We start from the raw sequence: 18,927 nt of genomic DNA on the forward strand, positions 1-18,927 counted from the left end.
AACCAGTTGAAACTGTGTCCTCTGCAAGAGCGGCCTAACTGCTGAGCTATCCAGCCAGCCACGGTGTAGTCATTTAAAGGCCCAATTCATTTAATTACTGTTACTAATTACCTTTCAGATCATAGGATCTCAAATCTGAGGTTCCTTCTGTTTGTTTATTTGTCTGTGGTGTCACAATGAACTCTCTCCCCCGACCCTACATACTGTCACAGGTTTGGCAAAGGCTCTTCCATTGAGTATAGTTCAAGACCCCGTAGAAGCATTTTATTATGTCCTCACCTTTATATAAAAAATAAAAATTACATGATATCATTATATTAGATACAAAATAGTTAACAAAATTAAATTTTTATAATAAAACTAAAAATTAAGTATGGAAGAAATGTTCTTTACATAATGAATTCCAAATATGACAAACCCACACCTAACATCATGTTGAATGATTAAAAGCTTAAAACTTTCTCTGAAAAGAGACAATCACACCACTGTCCAAATTGACATTAAGAAAATTATTTGGAATATTGTGCAGAGAAATAAAGACACAGAAAAGCATTCTCCTGAGTTGAAAAGCAGGGATGTAAATGGTCCATGTTTGCAGTTGTATGATTCTCTGTATAGAAAACTTGCAGGACACCGCCAAGACCTTGCTAGGACTCATTTATTAAATGAATTATAAATTTACAGGGTACAAAAACCTCCCAGAAATCCAGTAACATTACTGTATGCAAGCAGAAATTGATCAAAAAAACAATTCCTTTTATAATATCTCCAATAAAATAAAATATATAGGAATAATTTAGCCAAGGAGATAGTCAACCTCCACAATGAAATAGTAAACATTGGTTAAGGAAATTGAAGGAGACACCAATAAATGAAAAGATTGACCATGTTCATGGATTACTTTTTTATGCTTTTATCAGTTACTTTATTTTTTGGGATTATAATATCTTTTCCTTCTTCTTATATCCCTCCTCCAAACCCTTCCATATACCAAACCCATAGCCTCTTCATTAATTGTTGTTACATGAATACATATATATATATATATATATATATATATATATATATATATATATATATATATATATTTCAGGGTTGGCATTTTGATACCAGCTAACCAGCTGCTGTGCTCTTTCCTGGGGAAGACAATTCCTCCCCCTCTTCCTAGTTAGCCTCCTGAACTGACCACTGTGATGTGAACACTTCTACAGGTTATGGAACTTCAGCTTTTATCTTGTTTCCCTGTTACTCCTTCATTCATGTATTCACTAGTCACTCACACAGCAAATGCTATGTATTCACTCTGTCCAGGCACCACAGCGTGTGCTGAGCGCACAGCAGGGACAACAAAGACACTTTGAGTTTAGAAATCAGCTGCTTCATCTAAATTCATGTTTCCTAGAGAATCCCACTGTTTTACCTACATTTATTTTCATGCTTGCACCCACATGCTCCACTCCAGGTGGCTAAAGGCCCCATTTTTTCTCACCCTCCAGCCTGTCTCAGCTACTCCACATTCTTTATCCAGCTGTGTCCACTTTGTTGTCTGTTGCCAATCCCTTAATCTTAATTACCATATTTAACTCAAAAACATTTTCTAAAGGTCTGTGTGTAATTTGTTATAGCTGAAAGATTTATTATTTAAAGATCAAAGTTTAAACAAACATCAGTTTGGTAAAGTCATAGCACATATTTTATATAAGAATCCCCGAAGAAGGCAAAAGTCACTGATCTCTTTTCTCTTCGTTAGGCGGCAAGATCTGCTGACACAGGATCAAGACCACTACTTTGGGTTACTGATGTGCACAAATTTTGCAGTCTTCATGAGTACATGTGAAATTATTTGCCTATCTCACCCAACACACACCCACTTAACTGTGTACTGCTGTTGAGTAGCTCTGTAGCTCTGCTACGGTTTGGGCAAAATAAATAAATAAATAAATAAATAAATAAATAAATAAATAAATAAATCAGAGAGTAAATTTCAAATAACACACTCTAACTGCTAACTCCACACCTACTTTTAATGCCTTTGGGAGAACAACCATCATTGCTTTCTAAAGCTATTCCTCCATTCTTGTTACACAATTATATTGACCAAACCAAACCAAACTGTTGGGAGATGGTCTGATGTATTTTGATGTTAATTACTGTTTGTTGTCTCTGTGACCCACCTTTTGTTTAATAAAAAGCCATCCCACCTGGGCAGGGCAAAGGAGCTGGGTGGGGCTAGGAGAGAGATGAATTCTGGGAAGAAAAAAGACTGCCACAAGGAGAAAGGACCTGAGGAGAGGAGAGGAAGGCCGCCATGCCTTAGCTGGAGGAGAAGCACGTGGCTGGCATGGATGGAGAATCTGGCCCAGATGAAGAACATTAGCAAGTATTTAGGATATGGATGGGAGGTGGCTGAATAGAAGTTATTGGAAACAGATGGCATGGGATTGGGACAGGGATCCCATGCCTGCCCCACTATGGGAGGTAGTTTAGAGGATTGATATCTGCCCTGCCCCAGGTTAACCGAGGCTATTTTAAGATACAATAAGTGTTTGTATCTTTCTTGATTGCTAGCCAGGCCTACAGATAACACAGATAATTTTAAAACAACCCCAAACCATACAAACAAGCAAAAACAAAACAACTGTTTGTGGGCAGTACTTAATCTTCTTCCCAGAATACCTGAGTGCTACACGTTCCAGACACAACAGGTAACACAGTTGACTTAAAGGTCGGGTAGGTGGGAAGGGAGAGCAGCTTATCAATTGAAAGAAAATCTCTCCCACTGATTGCGTATGCACCAGTCAAGCCTCCACCTGCTGGAGCTCTCATTCTTCTACACCTTACTGCTATGTCTGCCCTCTGACCCCTGGGCTTCAGAACGCCTTTGTAATATCAGGTGAGGGCAATGTACCGTCTAGGCTCTTCCTGCTTTGAAACACTCAAGCTTCAAGTTAAATGATTAGATGTACCAGCTTGTTTTATTTCATTTTCCTCAGCACAAACAGTGCTAGTTCATTATAGAAAAGTTAGGGGGAAGTGAATAAATAACATTAGAGACAAATATTAAAGCCTCAGGAATTCCAATTCTAGGGACTCGGTCATTTTCTAAGTGCACATTGTGTGTCAGCCACTGGGCTTCAGGAAAAGCACTCATTGGATATGTAGATGAGAAAAGTGTCACTGCACTTTTTGGGAGATAATTGAATTTGATGCCACCAATATGTTGGTTTGGGCATTGCAACTTCAACTCCTATTTCAAGGCTCTAATTCCCACCCCCCCCCCTTTTTTCATAATATGGCCACAGAACCCCAAACATAAAACCATTAAGACTGATGTCTGAGTGACTGTAAACATGAGTCAGTAATTCAGAGCACTTGCTGTCCTTGCAGAGGACCTAGAATCTAGAATCCCTAGAGTGCACATGGTAGCTCACAATTGTCTGGATCACCAGCCTTAGGGCATCCACACCACCCTCTTTAGCCCCTGGAGTCGCATGTGGCACACATGCATACGTCCAGGAAAACACCCACACACAAATAAGTGAATATAAAAGACTCATGTTTGAACAAGCCCCTCTAACAACCTTCCTCCCCCTTTCACATTTAAATCTTTGCCATACTTTAATACGCAATGAAAATACTTGAAGACAATGGGGATAAACTGGGAAGCCAGTTCTGGGTCCTGGAATAGGGACAACCAGTATTCTGTTGCCTTTGACTTCTCTTTGCCAACGTCCTTCTTAGACAGAAGACGTTCCCACTTCCAGAAAATGCATGCATCATTTATGTTTTATGCCATTATTTAAGTTAGGGGAAAACATCCTACCACTTCTTTTGTCTCATTGTCTGTTATCCGGCATCCATTTGCCCTGTTTCATGCTTATTCACTTAGCCCGCTGGCTTCCCTTCCACCTTCAACGCACAGGCGGGCCCTTGAGCCTCTGAGCCCACACTTCTCTCTGCTCTGCCAGGTGTCCATCCCATCACTGGGTCCAACGGCCAAAAGTCCTCTTCCTCTCCTAGACCAGATCATTTGCCGGCCTAGTAGCTGAGTCTAGCATGCTTTCTCTGGAGTCCGCTACCATCCCTTCCAGACATCTTGGAGGCCTCACAGCCTAGTGTGCAGGGCCCAGTATTTCATGAAACTCAAACCCAGAAATCCCAGTGGCCTTTGTTTACTCGCTGCTTAATTACTGATTTTATTTTTTCGAAATAGTCAAAACTATTTAAGAAGGGACAAAATTTGACATGAAACCTAATGTTATTTCTCAGTAGGTATGTTTGTTTAACTATAGGTAAATAGCTTCAGAGCCATAAATGCACACACATACAGAGAAACCTAAAAACAACCCCCACCCCACATATGTGTGAGGCAATCACGATGTGAAACACAAAAGTTTCCAGAATAAAATAGTGAGTTTATTTGGTCCATTTCCTTCCTGATTATGTTTATTCCCATGCAAAAACAGACACTTTTCAATTAAATGTTTATTGGAGGCTCATTATGTACCATGCGCTGTCTCTTCTGTGGGGGAGGAGGGGTGTAAATGAATTGTATTTGTCACTGGAACATCTTTTGTTTATTTTTTATCGAATCAAGCATATACACACACAAAAAAAGCTCTCCTGTGAATGCAAGCAACGCACTGCCCTTATATCACACATTAGCTCATTCAGTTCTTATAAGAATCCCTTTACAGACCACGGAGCCCTAGTAATAAAGCTGCCCTACTGTGTGAGCCAAGGCAATGCAGCTCACAGAACCACTAAATTAAAAATTTAAGTTCTCTTTTCAATAAAATAGCAGAACTGTTCTTTAATAGGAGGTGATCGGATCCATTCTTTGCCTGATGACTGTCTTATCTAGCAGTTTCTGGTAATGAAGTGCTATACTATCTCCAGAGGTGGTACACTGCTCTGGTCCCTCCAAGAGAGAATGACTGCACACTGAGAAGTCTAAAGGAGCAGTTCTGAGGTCCAGAGATATATGCAATACATTTTCCCAAAGTGACCTTGAGTGAAAGAAAAAAAAAGATTAATGCTCCCAAGACTGCTCATATACTGTGGTGGTTTGAATAGGTCTGGCCCTTATAGATTAATGTGTTTAGAGGCTTGGCCCATAGGGAATGGTACAGTTAGGAGGTGTGGCCTTGTTGTTGGAGGAAGTGGGTCTCAGTCTCCTTCTGCTGCCTGTGGATCAAGATGTAGAACTCCTCCAGTGACCCATGAATGTCTTCACTACCAGGAGATTGGGATAGATGTGAGGACATCCTACTGGCACTGTAGGTAAGAGAAATATAGAAAAATGGGGAAATAGAAGGATCCAGAGGGTCCTAGAAACCTACAAGAAGAACATTGTGATGGGTGGATCGGGGCCCTGGGGGGTCTGCTCAAACTATTGCACTAACCAAGGACAATACAAATAGTAAACATCGAAGCCCTGGTCTGATTTAACCAACGGACAGGATATTTTCCACAGTTATGTGAAGAGCGGGGCCTGACTCTCACATGAACTCTGGTGCCCCATATTTGACCACCTCCCCTTGGTGGGGAGGCCTGGTGGCACTCAGAGGAAGAATAAGCAGGGTACCAAGATGAGACTTGATAACCTATGACCATATAGTGGGGAAGGAGGTCCCCCTCAGTCATAGACCTAGGAGAGGGGAATAGGGTGAAAACGGGAGGGAGGGAAGAATGGGCAGATACAGGTGATGGGATAACAATTTAGTTGTAATCTGAATAAATTAATAACAAATAAATAAAAAGAAGTAGAACTCTCAGCTCTTTCTCTAGCTCCAAGGATGCTTCTGGGATGCTGCCATGCTTCTGGCCGTGATGATAACGGACTCGACCTTCGGATGGTAACCAGCCCAATTAAATGTTTTTCTTTATAACAGTTGCTGTGATTGTGGTATCGCTTCACAGAAATAAAAGTCAAACTAAGATGTGTGTTTATACATTTGATTGTTTCTTAAAGAGGAAAAATGGTTCATAAACTACTGCTTATATTTTTGAAGAAAAAGAAGACTGGACATTATGGATTCTTTCTTTCCTTCCTTCCTTTATCCCCCCCCCCCTTCTGTCTCTGTCTCTCTCTGTCTCTCTCTCTCTCTTTCTGTCTCTGTCTCTCTCTCTCTGCTGAAATGTGAGAACAAACACTTGGTGAGACCTTGCTATAAGCCAGGCAATGAGCCACACCTCCTGCCATCTTTCTGAAGTAGGTCTTAGTGTCATCCACACTGGATAGAATAAAATTCTGAGGCAAATGTGTCCAGAGGACAACTTTCTAAAATTAGTTGCCTCATTATTTTCATGAGATCTTGGGATGGAAGTCATGTCACCAGCTTTTTTTTTTTTTTTTTTTTGGCAGTGCATTTACCCCTGAGACATCATATGTGCTTAGAGTGGTACTGTTTTAGATGATGCTCATTTACAATTAAATTATGCTTTTTAAACCTTTAAACTGGGGGCTGGAGAGATAGCTCAGCAGTTAAGAGCACTGGCTGCTCTTCCAAAGGACCTGCGGTCAATTCCCAGCACTGACATGGCAGTTCACAACTACTTATAACCCCAGTTCCTGGGAACCTGACACTTTCATACATACACACAGGCAAAACACCAATGCACACAAAATTTAAAAATTATTTTAAAAAAATAAAAAGAAACAAAACTTTACACCACTACATTTGGTAAGATCATTTGTCATGAATTAGGGGCAGGATTTTGCATAGATCACTTCAGCCCCTGTGATTACACCCGAATGAAGCCTGAAGCCTGTCTCTGAAATGCCAGGCTCTTCAGCTCTCTCAGGAAGCTCCTTTCAACCCAACAGACATCCTCTGCTCAGGGTTTTTTTTTAAAGCTGGTTACACCATTTTCCTCTCACTCTTCTCTTTTGGTAGAGAGGAGATCGAAGGGTGAGTGGTTTTTCTCTGACCCCCAGCCTACAGCCCTCCTGGGCCACATCACAGAGGGCATTAGAGCATCATGTTATCAGAACTGAGACGTGCCAGAAACTTCCATTCTTGGGGGTCACAGTAGAGCAGCTGTGCTCTCCTTTTTCCTGCTTTTCACTGTAGTTACAAGATCCTTTATTTTTTCACCTCATGGCTAGGAAAACTGTTGAGACATTGCTGTGAATCAGGCGTTGTTCCTAGTCCCTGCTGTCTCTCTGAAGAGGTTCTTACCCTCAGTGTGCACATCAAAATCCCAAGGCAAACAAATTTGTAGTCTAGTTTTGTATGAAAGTATTTTCTGATTTTTGGCTGTATGTGATATTTTTCTCTTCTTCTCTCCCTTCCTTTATCCTATTTACTCTCTTTCTCTCTCCCCCCTCCATATCCCTTTATCCTCTCTGTCTCCCAAATGCAGCTTTTCTCTTGGGTACATGTTCTGTGTCCTGACCTTCACTAACACAGATGTCCTTCTGTGAGAGCAGACTGCTGTCATCGTCTCCATTTCAAACAGGATGCCAGGCCACCCAAGGTGAGTGGCCACACAGAAGCAGACAAGCTCATCCAGGCTCCATCTTCAGAGACAGACGCTCCCTTTCTCTTTGTCTTTTTCCAACATACTGACTAGAAACAGAAAGTGAATTCTCGATTTTTTTTTTTTTCTGTATCTACTTCCTAAACTTCAAAGAACAGCGGCATATGATTTTCCTCTGGTTCTTTCTAAAATGATGCTAAAAGCAATGCAATCACTTTACCAAGGATTTGAAGGTTTTTTCTGTTGTTGTCTAAATTATGAAAATTCAACTTAATTTGACATTGGGTTTAGTAAAAGAATTCAAAATAAACTATAATGTCCCAGTTTCCTTTTGGCTTATAACTGTATGTGTCCAAACTAGCATAGTGTGTCTGGGGGAGAGGAAACAAGTCTGTTTTTGTATTACACACGACACTGCAGTTAAAACAAATCAAATAAGCAAACAACAGCGACACAAAAGAAATCTATTAATTAGGCATGGTGGTGCAGGCCTAATATTCAAGTTACTAAGGAGCCTGAGCCAGAAAAAACACAAATTCAAAGCAGCAGGGCTTTAAAGTGAGTTGAAGGCAAGCACTGGCAACTCAGTGAGACCATGTCTCAAAGCAGACAGTAAAAACAGGGCTGAGGGAGTGGTTCAGCGGTAGGACACTTGCCTAAGGTACGTAAGGCAGTGGTTTCACTCCAGTAGTTCAATATATGGATGAGTGTGTGTGTTCAAAATTATCTTATACTGCATGAATACTTAAGATAAACCATTTCCTCTGAATAAAGCTTTAGTTAATCGATATTATTCATTATAGGAACAATGCCCTAGCAGATTTCCAAGATTTATTCATTTTGCAAAAATGAACTTCATAACCAGCACTTAGCAACCGCCCTGCCAATTTCTTCCTGCTCTGTTCCTTGGAACCCAGCATCTTACTCTATGCTCCTGTAGATCTGATGATTTTAGATTTCCTATTGACCACAAAGTGAGGAATAAGGAAGTCATGGAGATTGTGTATCCTCTCCCAGCCTTTGCTCATTAAATTCAGTCAACATGTTGAACCTGTACTTGCTGTCTCCTCTAGAACACACATATCTAACTCTTTGGCATCCTGAATAAAACACAGGTGTATGAATAATTTAAGAAGACAATGTCCAAGGTAAGAACCAGCACAGGTTAATCATGCAGTCAGTCTCAGAAGCTGCTCTTATCCTACAAGGAGAGAACTGACTTCTGAGAGATGCCTTTTAACATCCACAGGCACACCACAGCAAGCACGTGCCTGTGCGGTCTCCTCGGCCATAAGGTATTACTACCAAGTTCTGGTATGAAATCAGAAGCAACGGCAACGGCTAGCACTATTATTTTGAGGGTCTCCACTACACGTCAGACCAATAATTCAAGGGGAAGGGGAAGTCACAGCACAGAAACCATCAGGATAACTCATGACGGTAATGGCGTGGATAATTCCTCTTCCTGTCTAGCTTTCATAGTGCTAGAAGGTAAGTGCTATCTATGCAGCCTGCTGAGGGAAAAGAAAAAGTCCCCAACATCTTAGTAAGCTGTGAACTCCAGTGAACCATGGTAATGACAAGATACGCCCTGGGAGCATTAGTGTCATAAATGTTGTGGGGTTAACCAACCTCACTGGGCTGATAGAGATTGGATTTGAGGCCTGCTCTGCACGAGAAACACATCTGGCCAAGAATCCATGAGGAGTCCACAGGCTGTAGACATGACCCAACTATTGTTATTCTCATAAATCAATATAATATTGGACTGCCTTCTAAATTCTTATAATCATAGTTTAGTGCATCTCTCAGACCTCATCAGAAAAGTTTCTTTGTACAATGGATAGTGGTTAATGCTGGAACTCACACTTGTCAAGAGGCAGAGATAAATGTCAGTAGAATGTTCAGCCATAAGTGGTATATCTATATCATAGCCATAGTCACAAGGCTCAGGGACCACGGTGGAAGAGAGAGGGGAAACATTATAAGAGCTGGATGCTGAAGAGGACCAGAATGTAGCCATCTTCTGGACACGACAGGGCCAACCGCTGCACTCCTGAACTTAAAGAGCCCCGGTTGCGTGTGCAAGATTAAAACGGTCAACATTCTAGGTGGGTGTGGAAGAGGTTCACAAACATTTTCACCAGTCAGGGAGCTCTGAGTAGCTGGTGGCTTCTAGGAAAGAGAGTCACTTTTACTTAAGGGTGTGACCCTTGGTAAGTTGACTGTACTTTAGTAGATGACTTTATGAGGGATATCTGAGTAGCACAAAGTTGACTGGTTGTATTTTTTAAAGACGGGAGGTTGGGGATAGGAAAGTGAGAGTAGATCTGAGCATTGTAAGGGGAGTAAAGGGAGTGAATACAATTAAAATATATTACATGAACTTCTCAGACAATACAATTATTTTAAATAAAAGAAATATTTTAAATGAGAAATTGCTTTAAAGGTCACCAGGGGAAGTTATTTTTCTCCATTAAATATCAATATCATCACACACACATACACACACGCACACACACATACACACACGCACAAACACATATAGCTGAGAGAAATGAAAATAATTCAAGCAAAGTTATTCCTAAATCAGCAAGTTTTATTTTTCTTTAGTTTCTCATTTATAACATACATTTTAATTTCTGTGCTTTAGCCCATGGAAAGACTGATTGAATATATTTCCATGTTTCATGCTTAGAAGGTTTCTGTATGCTCCAGTTTTATATTGTTTAGTTTTTAAACTCTATTAAAGACTTACAACTAATGTCTACTGGCTATAGAACATGAAAGACTTATCTTGTTTCTACAAATTTGTATTTTAGCTGTTGTAGAATTCAACAATCTGTGCTTTTAGAATGTATTTGTTTTCTAGAGAGATAAAGAAAAGACCTGTAGCTGCTTGGGTGGGAGGTGAGGAGAGTTGGGGGAAGGGTACCTTGATCAGAATACACTGCAGAAAATTATTTTCAATGAAAGTATTAAGTAATCATTTTGTTAAAATATTCCTCTACTCCAGAAGTGATATTCAAAATTATATGTGGGTTTTTATGATAACTGTTAAAATATAACAACTAAAACAATTGAACTTATGCTTTAAAAAAATAAGTAATTTGTTTTTGAAGTCATGACAAAATACTAATAAAAATGTTCAGAACCCTATTACCTTAGAGACACAACTTGTGCTCCATCCCATTTCAATCTCTTTGGTCACCAACTCTGTTAGGACTTTATTTTTACTGTTACTATTGTCATCCACATCTATCCTCATTTCTACCAACAAATCATCTAGTTTCTCCAATAACAGCCTTATTTCCTGACATTCTAACAGTTGCTACTGATGAATATAGATTATTATACATCTGACAGAGGATTAGTATCTAGTATTTACAAAGAACTCAAGAAAAAGAAAAATCTAAGATGCAAAAAAAAAAAAAAAAAAAAAAAAATCAAACAACCCATCAATACACACACTAATGAAATGAAGAGAATTCTCAACATATAAAACACAAATTGTCAACAGAGGAAAAAATACTCTATATAATTAGCTATCAGGAAAATGAAAATTAAAGCTATAGTAGAATTCCATCTTATTCCAGACAATAGCAATAATAAAGAAAGAAAACAGTAAATGCTAGCAAGGGTAGGAGACAGAGGACCCACTACATTGCTGGTGGGAATGAAAGGTGCTCAGGTCATTGTCAAAGAGTACGGCGGCTCCTCAACAGTGTAAAACTAGAACTATCTACAACCAAATCACACACTCCTGGGAATAAAAACAAAGGACTCTAAACAAGCACACCACAGTGATGTCTACCCAGCCATTCCTATTGTAACGCTTAACACAATAGCCAAACTATGGAATCAGCCCAGGTGTCTGTGAATAGACCAATGGCTAAAATTAAAAAAAAAAAAAAAAAAAAAAAAAAAGTGCTGTGTACACCATGGGGTTTTATTCTGTCGTAAAGATAATGAAACATACTTGCTGGATAATAAGTGCAGCCAGAGATCATCATATTAAGCAAAGTAAGCTAGGCCCATAAATCAAGATCACATTTCTCTCACTTGTAGACCCCAGGTTGTTTGTAGATGCATAAAACCATATGTATGTACATAACATACTCACTGCCTGTATATGAAAGCATGAATGGACGGAGAAGAATGGAGGCCAGTTTGGGGAAAGGAAGAGTTGAAAAGGGCCGTCGGGTAAGTATGGTCAGAGAGTACAATATACTAGAAACTGTCCCTAAGAAACCCATTACTACACACAATAAATATATGCAAAAATACTAACATACACTAAAAACTAGAAATAATATAGCTCTTGTTATCCATTTGATCTAGAGGTTTTTGTACTTTATAATTGACTTGCCCATGATTTCACTTTTAATTTTTATCTTTCCTTTCTCTGTGTAGTTCTTACTGTTCCATTCTTGCTACTTCTTAACCTGGGAGTAAATGTTAATTCCTACTGACCTTTTAAGGCACAGAACTCCGAGAAGACACTAATTCTCCAAGCTATGTCTTTCCCCATTCATAGCTATCAGCAACACCAGCTAAACATCCTATAATGCTAAAACTATGTTTGCAGTCTGCACTCTTAGCTTTATTCATGATGGCAACTATAACTGCTGTAAGTGCTTTCTTTCTTTCTCTTGGTTTAACTATTTTTCTGATATTCATATACTCCGGCCTCACTGTGTTCAGTAGCTCGGCATGCATTTTTTCCATCACGTCTCTAAGAGAATTGTCCTGTAATATTTTCAGAGTTACTCATTTTAGGGATGTTGTTTCACTTCTTATAGATAAAACTTGGAGGAGAGAGAGAGTATCAAGTCGGCATGAATTATCCATTTTTATACATTTAATTTTAAAGAAGCAAACACTTGGTCAGGATGCTGTTGGGCTAGTCTCCTTCTCCTGCTCAGATTCAGTCTTCGCCAGGCTATATGTAGATGTTGGCTCTGCTTTATTTATTTCTACTGCAACATGATCATCTATTTTGATCTGTGTATTTGGATTTTTTTAATCTAAAAAGGGAAAATGATCTTATTTCACTACAAAATATGGCTGTGTTCCTCTCGTGCCGCTTTCTTGGTCGGGAAGAGCATGTGTGTGTGTCTTTGTTGGCTGCCCCCCAGACATGCAACCCTCTCTGCAGACAAAGTATTCCTTTCATCTCCTCCCTTTGCATAATTGGATATAATTTTCCCTCTTGATTTCCCCACAAATGACTCCTTTGGCTACAGGGTTCTGGCTTCTTCTATTTCTAACCCTCCTCTGCCACCTCCCTGCACCTGCGGATGCTCTGGACTCGCTGGCTCTGTCCCTGACCAATGAGCATATTCCATTGGCCTAACCAACTCCACTTGCCCTGGGACCTGCTGGGGGCTTCAGAAGTGAAAAGCTTATCTCACCCACATCCAGTGCACAGTGTTAGCCACCACTGCCCTAGCATTAGGGGGCTTTTCTGGAATTTCTCTTTCTTAGTTTCCATGCCAGCTATAAACTGCAACATCTCTATGGACTCAACCCAAAAGGTGTCTAAACTCTAGGATCTATGTTCATATTCTTCCCCAAATTGGGAGTGCAGTTTTCACTAAAAATTCCTTTGATCACTTCTGTGAAGTCTAAACAAACAAACAAACAACAAAAAACAAAAAAGGAAAACAAAATTAGACTGAGCCTCACTCCCATTTTGTCTAAAAACTCTCATATTCATTTACTTCTCTTCAGATTTCAAATTTTATGGTTTTTCAGCTTTGATTTTAGTATAGAAGTTCAATTTTATTACTTGGTTTTCAGAAGAACTTCTTACAAGTCTTTAAATAGTACAAAGGCCATAAGACTAAGTCATTATTTTTTTCTTCTTTCAGAGAGAAGGTCACTCATACATGTTTTTAAAATGGCAGATTTTTTTCTAAAGCACAGAATTCAATATATATCAACATTATATTTTATGGGGTTGAAGTCATGATTTAGCAGTTAAGAGCACGTACAGTCTGGGTTCAGTTCCCGACACCTGCATGACGCCTCAGTCTAGGTTCAGTCCCCGACACCTGCATGATGACGCCTCACAACCTCTTCGACCTCTAGTTCCAGGATATCTGACATTCTCTGGTCTCCACAAACACCTGCACACATGTGGGACACATAAGCTCACAGACACACACACACACACACACACACACACACACACACACACACACACACACACATCACTACAGAGGAAATTTTTAAAAAGGAGATTAAATTTTATACATGTGTTTGGATAAATATGCATATATCCATAAAGTTCATGTTTTTTTTTCTTAAGAACACAATTCTTAATAACTTTTTTTAGGAAATAAAAGGCCTTAAGATAGAAATTAATTAATGTATCATTATTTCCTTTCAGGGCATTTTTTATTAATTTATTCATATTACATCTCAATTGTTATCCCATCCCTTGTATCCTCCCATTCCTCCCTCTCTCCCCTTTTCCCCTTACTCCCCTCCCCTATGACTGTTCATGAGGGGGACCTCCTCCCCCTGTATATGCTCGTAGGGTATCAAGTCTCTTCTTGGTAACCTGCTGTCCTTCCTCTGAGTGGCACCAGGTCTCCCCCTCCAGGGGACATGGTCAAATATGGGGCACCAGAGTACATGTGAAAGTCATACCCCACTCTCCACTCAACTGTGGAGAATGTCCTGTCCGTTGGCTAGATCTGGGTAGGGGTTTGAAGTTTACGGCCTGTATTGTCCTTGGCTGGTGCCTTAGTTTGAGCGGGACTCCTGGGCCCAAATCTGCCTATCATAATGTTCTACTTGTAGGTTTCTAGGACCCTCTGGATCCTTCTACTTTGCTATTCTCCCATGCTTCTCTCATCTAGAATCCCAATAGGATGTCCTCCCCTCTGTCCCAGTTTCCTGGTTAGTGAAGGCTTTCATGGGACATGCCCCTTGGGCTAGTATGCAGATATAAGTGAGTATATACCATTGAACTCTTTCTGCTTCTGGGTTAACTCACTCATTATGATCATTTCTAGTTCAATCCATTTGTCCACAAATTTTGGGAATTCCTTGTTTTTAATAGCTGAGTAGTATTCCATAGTGTATCAGGGCATTTCTTATAGTGGTGAAAAAGTAGAAGCAAAAAGTATCCAATCACAGATGTAACAATTTATCCAGTGAGGCTATGTTTGTTGGGGGATAGTGCTAGACAGCCTTACAGATTTTAAAGTAAGCCAACTATACAGAAGCATGTAACAGTATGTTCATAAATAGTATGTGGAGCCAAAGGCGTAAAGACTGATTAACATTACGACCACAGTTATGTAAAGTTCCGATTTTTACAAGGCTACTAAAAACATGATTATTGCAATCATTTGTATTAACTTGTTTAAAAATTATTTGGATACCTCTTTCCCCACCGTGTAGATGACTCTATCTCCTTTATTATTTAAAATAAAAAATCTACTTGGTTTCACCACCATGAGTTCCTACACATAAGCTGAACAAGGACAACAGCAATAGGCATGCTAACGTAGACAGGAGAAAGCCCAAGGCCTCACCACAGAGGAAAGAACTACAGGCAACTAAGGAGTGCTGAGAGGACAGAAACAGTCTTCCCCAGGAAAGCACACACCAAATCCTTACCCAATAGCAAATGGTCAGACCTGAAAACATACACACAAGTAGCATTATATAGACTGATCAGGCTATAGTTAGGTGTGTGTGTGTGTGTGTGTGTGTGTGTGTGTGTGTGTGTGTGTGTATGTGTCTGTGTGTGTGTGTGTGTATGTAAGCATTAGTGAAAAAAGAGGCCATTAATTTGAAAAAAGCAAGGAGTATATGGGGGATTGGAAGGAGGAAAGGGAAAGAAGAAATGGTGTAATTATAATATCAAAAAATACAATAAATATTTTTAAAAATAACAATTTTTTTAAAAAATTAAAATGCCTTTACAGGAAAAAGTTGCAAAGGCACAGAGCTTCTTGAAAAGCCCTTAACACAGGTAAGACTAACATGACAGGACAGGCATTCAGGTCCTAAAAATCTCACATGAGTAGAAGGGTAATTTCCCATTCTAAACACAATGGAGTACTTCTCACTGTGTGATGACCAGTGTGGGTATTTCCTAATAGAGTCTTAGGGGCTGGGCCCATTTCTTGCCCTCAAAGAACTCCCAGATCCTGGTTCAATATCTGGCTTATGTTAGGATATTATGGGTGAGATTGAACATTTCCTTACAACTTGAAATCTGCACGTGACTCATTTTTTCATACAGGTATATAAGTCTTAAATTATCTTAACAGCACTGACAAATGATGAGATAAGTATGCTCTTCCACAGATACACACAGACAGACCCGTACAGTCACACTTTATGCAGGTAAGAGGAAAAAAAGCAACTGGGACACACAGCCACCCACGACGGAAAAGGAAACATTATATAGCCTTCAGCACACTGGACTGTGAGCAAGTGATTCTATTCTGATAGGCTTCCTTCTTTTAAGTGTGCATGTCCCATTTTTAATATCCTTGCACGTCAAGCCCAAAGTTATAACTACATTATTACCATTTCAAAAACCATGGTTTTGTTTTTATCGTACTTCTAATGCCATCTTTTTCAACGACAGCCTACTAGTCACCTGTGGGTAGGTAAGAGATGCCAATGGCCCTTCACACATTTTTAGCTACTTGGCAAAGCTCTTTCCTTAATATGGTTCTATCAACAGCTGGGTCAAAATTATATCAGAGGAAACTGGAATACCCAACATAGTACAGCACTGAATGGACACCAAACAATTCAGAAATTAATTTCTGAGGTTGTAGAGATTTGAGAAGCTGTGACTCTTATTTGGATTGTTGGACAGTCCGGATGTAAAAAAAAAAAAAAAGCCACACCTGCTGTTTAGAAACTACCACAGTCCCTGCTCCTCTCCCTGGTAGGTAACATGAAGCCACAGCAGAAACTATTTAAAAACAAAAGCAGAAATATCCACCTGTTAATTTTTGATCTCATGTGAGAAGCTAACAACAACAGAAACAAAAGCCACAAGGGGACCTTACTTCCCGTTTCCCACAGGGGAAATTGGGCCTTGAGATTAAAATCTTCCAAAGGTTCTGTGTGTGTGTGTGTGTGTGTGTGTGTGTGTGTGTGTGTTCACACACCCTTCACAATATAGTCCTTGGAAATCTGGGCCCAGAGCTGAAATATTTTTTTTCCTATCGTAAAGAACTTAGGGTCCAGGTTCAGGGATATTATGTTTTTCTCAAAGACACATTTAAGTCAGAGAAATACCTAGCCTTGGGGTCAGGGTTCTGGGCCCACTTCGTGATTCCAGCCAGGCCCACCAAGCTGGGCTCCTCAAGGTTCAAAGGCAAAATGGAGTGGATATGGCAAGACAAGACTTTGCTTGCTCCTGCAGGCCACCCTAATGACAGCTGCTCAACCAGGCCAATTAATAAAATGAGGGCAATTTAGCAAACAGCAGTCCTAAGGATCATGGGGTGGGATAAGGCCAGGAAGGCCTTCCCAAAAGCTGATGGAGCAAAGGTACCTCCCAACCCCTCCTCCCCGTTGTGGGTTGACCATGGTGAAGGCCAGAGGCAGACAAGGCCAGCTCAGTAGCCTCTCCATGCACATCAGCCCCACCCCCAGCCACCTGCTTCCCCCCACCTCCAGCACCTGCTGGATGCCCCGGCTGGGCAGGCCCCATCCAGCAGCCCAGGGCTTCCCACTGCTGGCCTTGGAGCACCTTGAACGGATCCGGAGGGCGCACGGTGGCTCCCAGTGTCTCTTCCCCGCGCGCCCCAGATTGAGTTGTCCGCGCCCTCCCGCTTTCCCAAACCCTCCCCAGGCTGGGCCCCAGCGAAGGGAGAACCAGGCGCCTCCCGGCCTTCTGCACTAGCCTGGGTGCCCGCCACGCTGCAGCCTCCAGGGCCGCGGCCTAAACCAACCTGTAACCGCAGGGCGCGGAGCGGTCATGGTGCAGGGGCTGCAACAGCGCCGGCGGGCAGGATCCGCGCTGGGCGCGCCGGCCTGGGCGGGCGGGGACGCGGCCCCTCACCTACGGCGGCTCAGTCAGCTCCGTGCTAGTCCCGCAATAGCGTCTGCAGTACCGGTGAGGGGCGCGGGGAGAGCGGCGGGGGTCCTGGCCTTGCTTTTATTTATTAGCTTGCCTTTTTGCGGTTAGCTTTGCTGTGCGAGATACAGAGAGGGGATGCTCAAGGCAGCGCCGCCGCAGCTGGCGGCCAGTGCCAGGGTCTGTACTTGCAGGTGGCTTCCCTCTCTCTGCCTGCAGCCAGTCTCTCAGCAACAGCTGAGCAATCTTCTCGGGCTGCTCTTCTAGGCCTGCAAGCCCCAGAGTGTGCTCCTATGGTCCTACTTTATGTAAGGTTGCTAATTAGGACCACTCCTGACGGTGACATTGCTAAATAATAAATACATCAGTAACATTTTCAGTCTTTGGAATATGTTGCCATGTTCATACATGGTTTGCCATGTACTCTATTTGCAGTACCAAGATAGCCTGAAGTTGGGGTCTACAAGAGTAGGAATCCCAGTAGAATGAATGTAGGGGCATTTTGCATCTCAAATACCATGTGCGGACCCAGGAGACACCTTCCACTGCCCTCTCTCGTTCCTAAAGGTTTACTTAAATGTTTTCATCTTGACATGTAATCATGCAGGAATCCAAACACACACACACACACACACACACACACACACACACCCTTTTATAGTTGGCTCTGCAGCAGTAGGATATAGAATCAAATGAGACGCTTAAACGAACAACTGCCTATCACAAAATATTGTGTCCCTAGCAACAAAAGTAAAATAACTCTCTCTCTCTCTCTCTCTCTCTCTCTCTCTCTCTCTCTCTCTCTCTCTCTCTCTCTCTCTCTCTCTCTCTCTCCATGTATTTTCTGGCCTTGTATATTTAAATTACCACCTTTACACACAAATGAATTTTCACAATCCTATTATGTAGTTTGTGAAGTTTTTTGCTTCTTTGTTTCTGTTGTCCTTTGGTAAATTTTTGTTTGTGGTTGCTTAAAGGGCCATGTTAATAATTAGTGTTTCACAGTATATAGAAAAGTGAGGGTATTTTCCATCAAATTTCTGGAAACTTCAGAATGACCAACTCTATAAAAAGCTGTACTTTAGACAAAGGGCTAAAACATTTTCATAATAAAAATAATTTCAATACTGGTAAATCCATAACTAATTTATTATTTTTTTACTGGTTCATTTGATCATCTGTCTCTGCTATCATTTTTAAACCTAAATACTACTTTATTGCTAGTTTTTTTGTTGTTGTTTTTTTAAAAATAAATAATGGTATATCACTCTTGGGGATATGATTATAAATTAGAATAATCACACACAAAAAAACATAATAATAAGGCATTTTAATACCAAGATTTTTATAAGAAATTGAGTGTCATGTTTCAGTAG

General features: G+C 40.8%; 1 protein-coding gene across 1 annotated transcript in view; it reads right to left on the reverse strand.

Annotated features, from left to right (window-relative positions):
- The window catches only part of Nalcn (sodium leak channel, non-selective), a 297,987-nt gene extending 280,495 nt beyond the window's left edge, over positions 1 to 17,492 (reverse strand). The window contains exon 1 of the mRNA XM_051161012.1: positions 17,427 to 17,492. The gene's annotated coding sequence lies outside the window, so the exon portion shown is untranslated. The remainder of the gene's footprint in view (positions 1 to 17,426) is intronic.
- Positions 17,493 to 18,927: the final 1,435 nt, after the last annotated feature.

The sequence above is a fragment of the Acomys russatus genome, chromosome 18 (assembly GCF_903995435.1).
Source record: "Acomys russatus chromosome 18, mAcoRus1.1, whole genome shotgun sequence".
NCBI classification, from domain to species: Eukaryota; Metazoa; Chordata; class Mammalia; order Rodentia; family Muridae; genus Acomys; species Acomys russatus.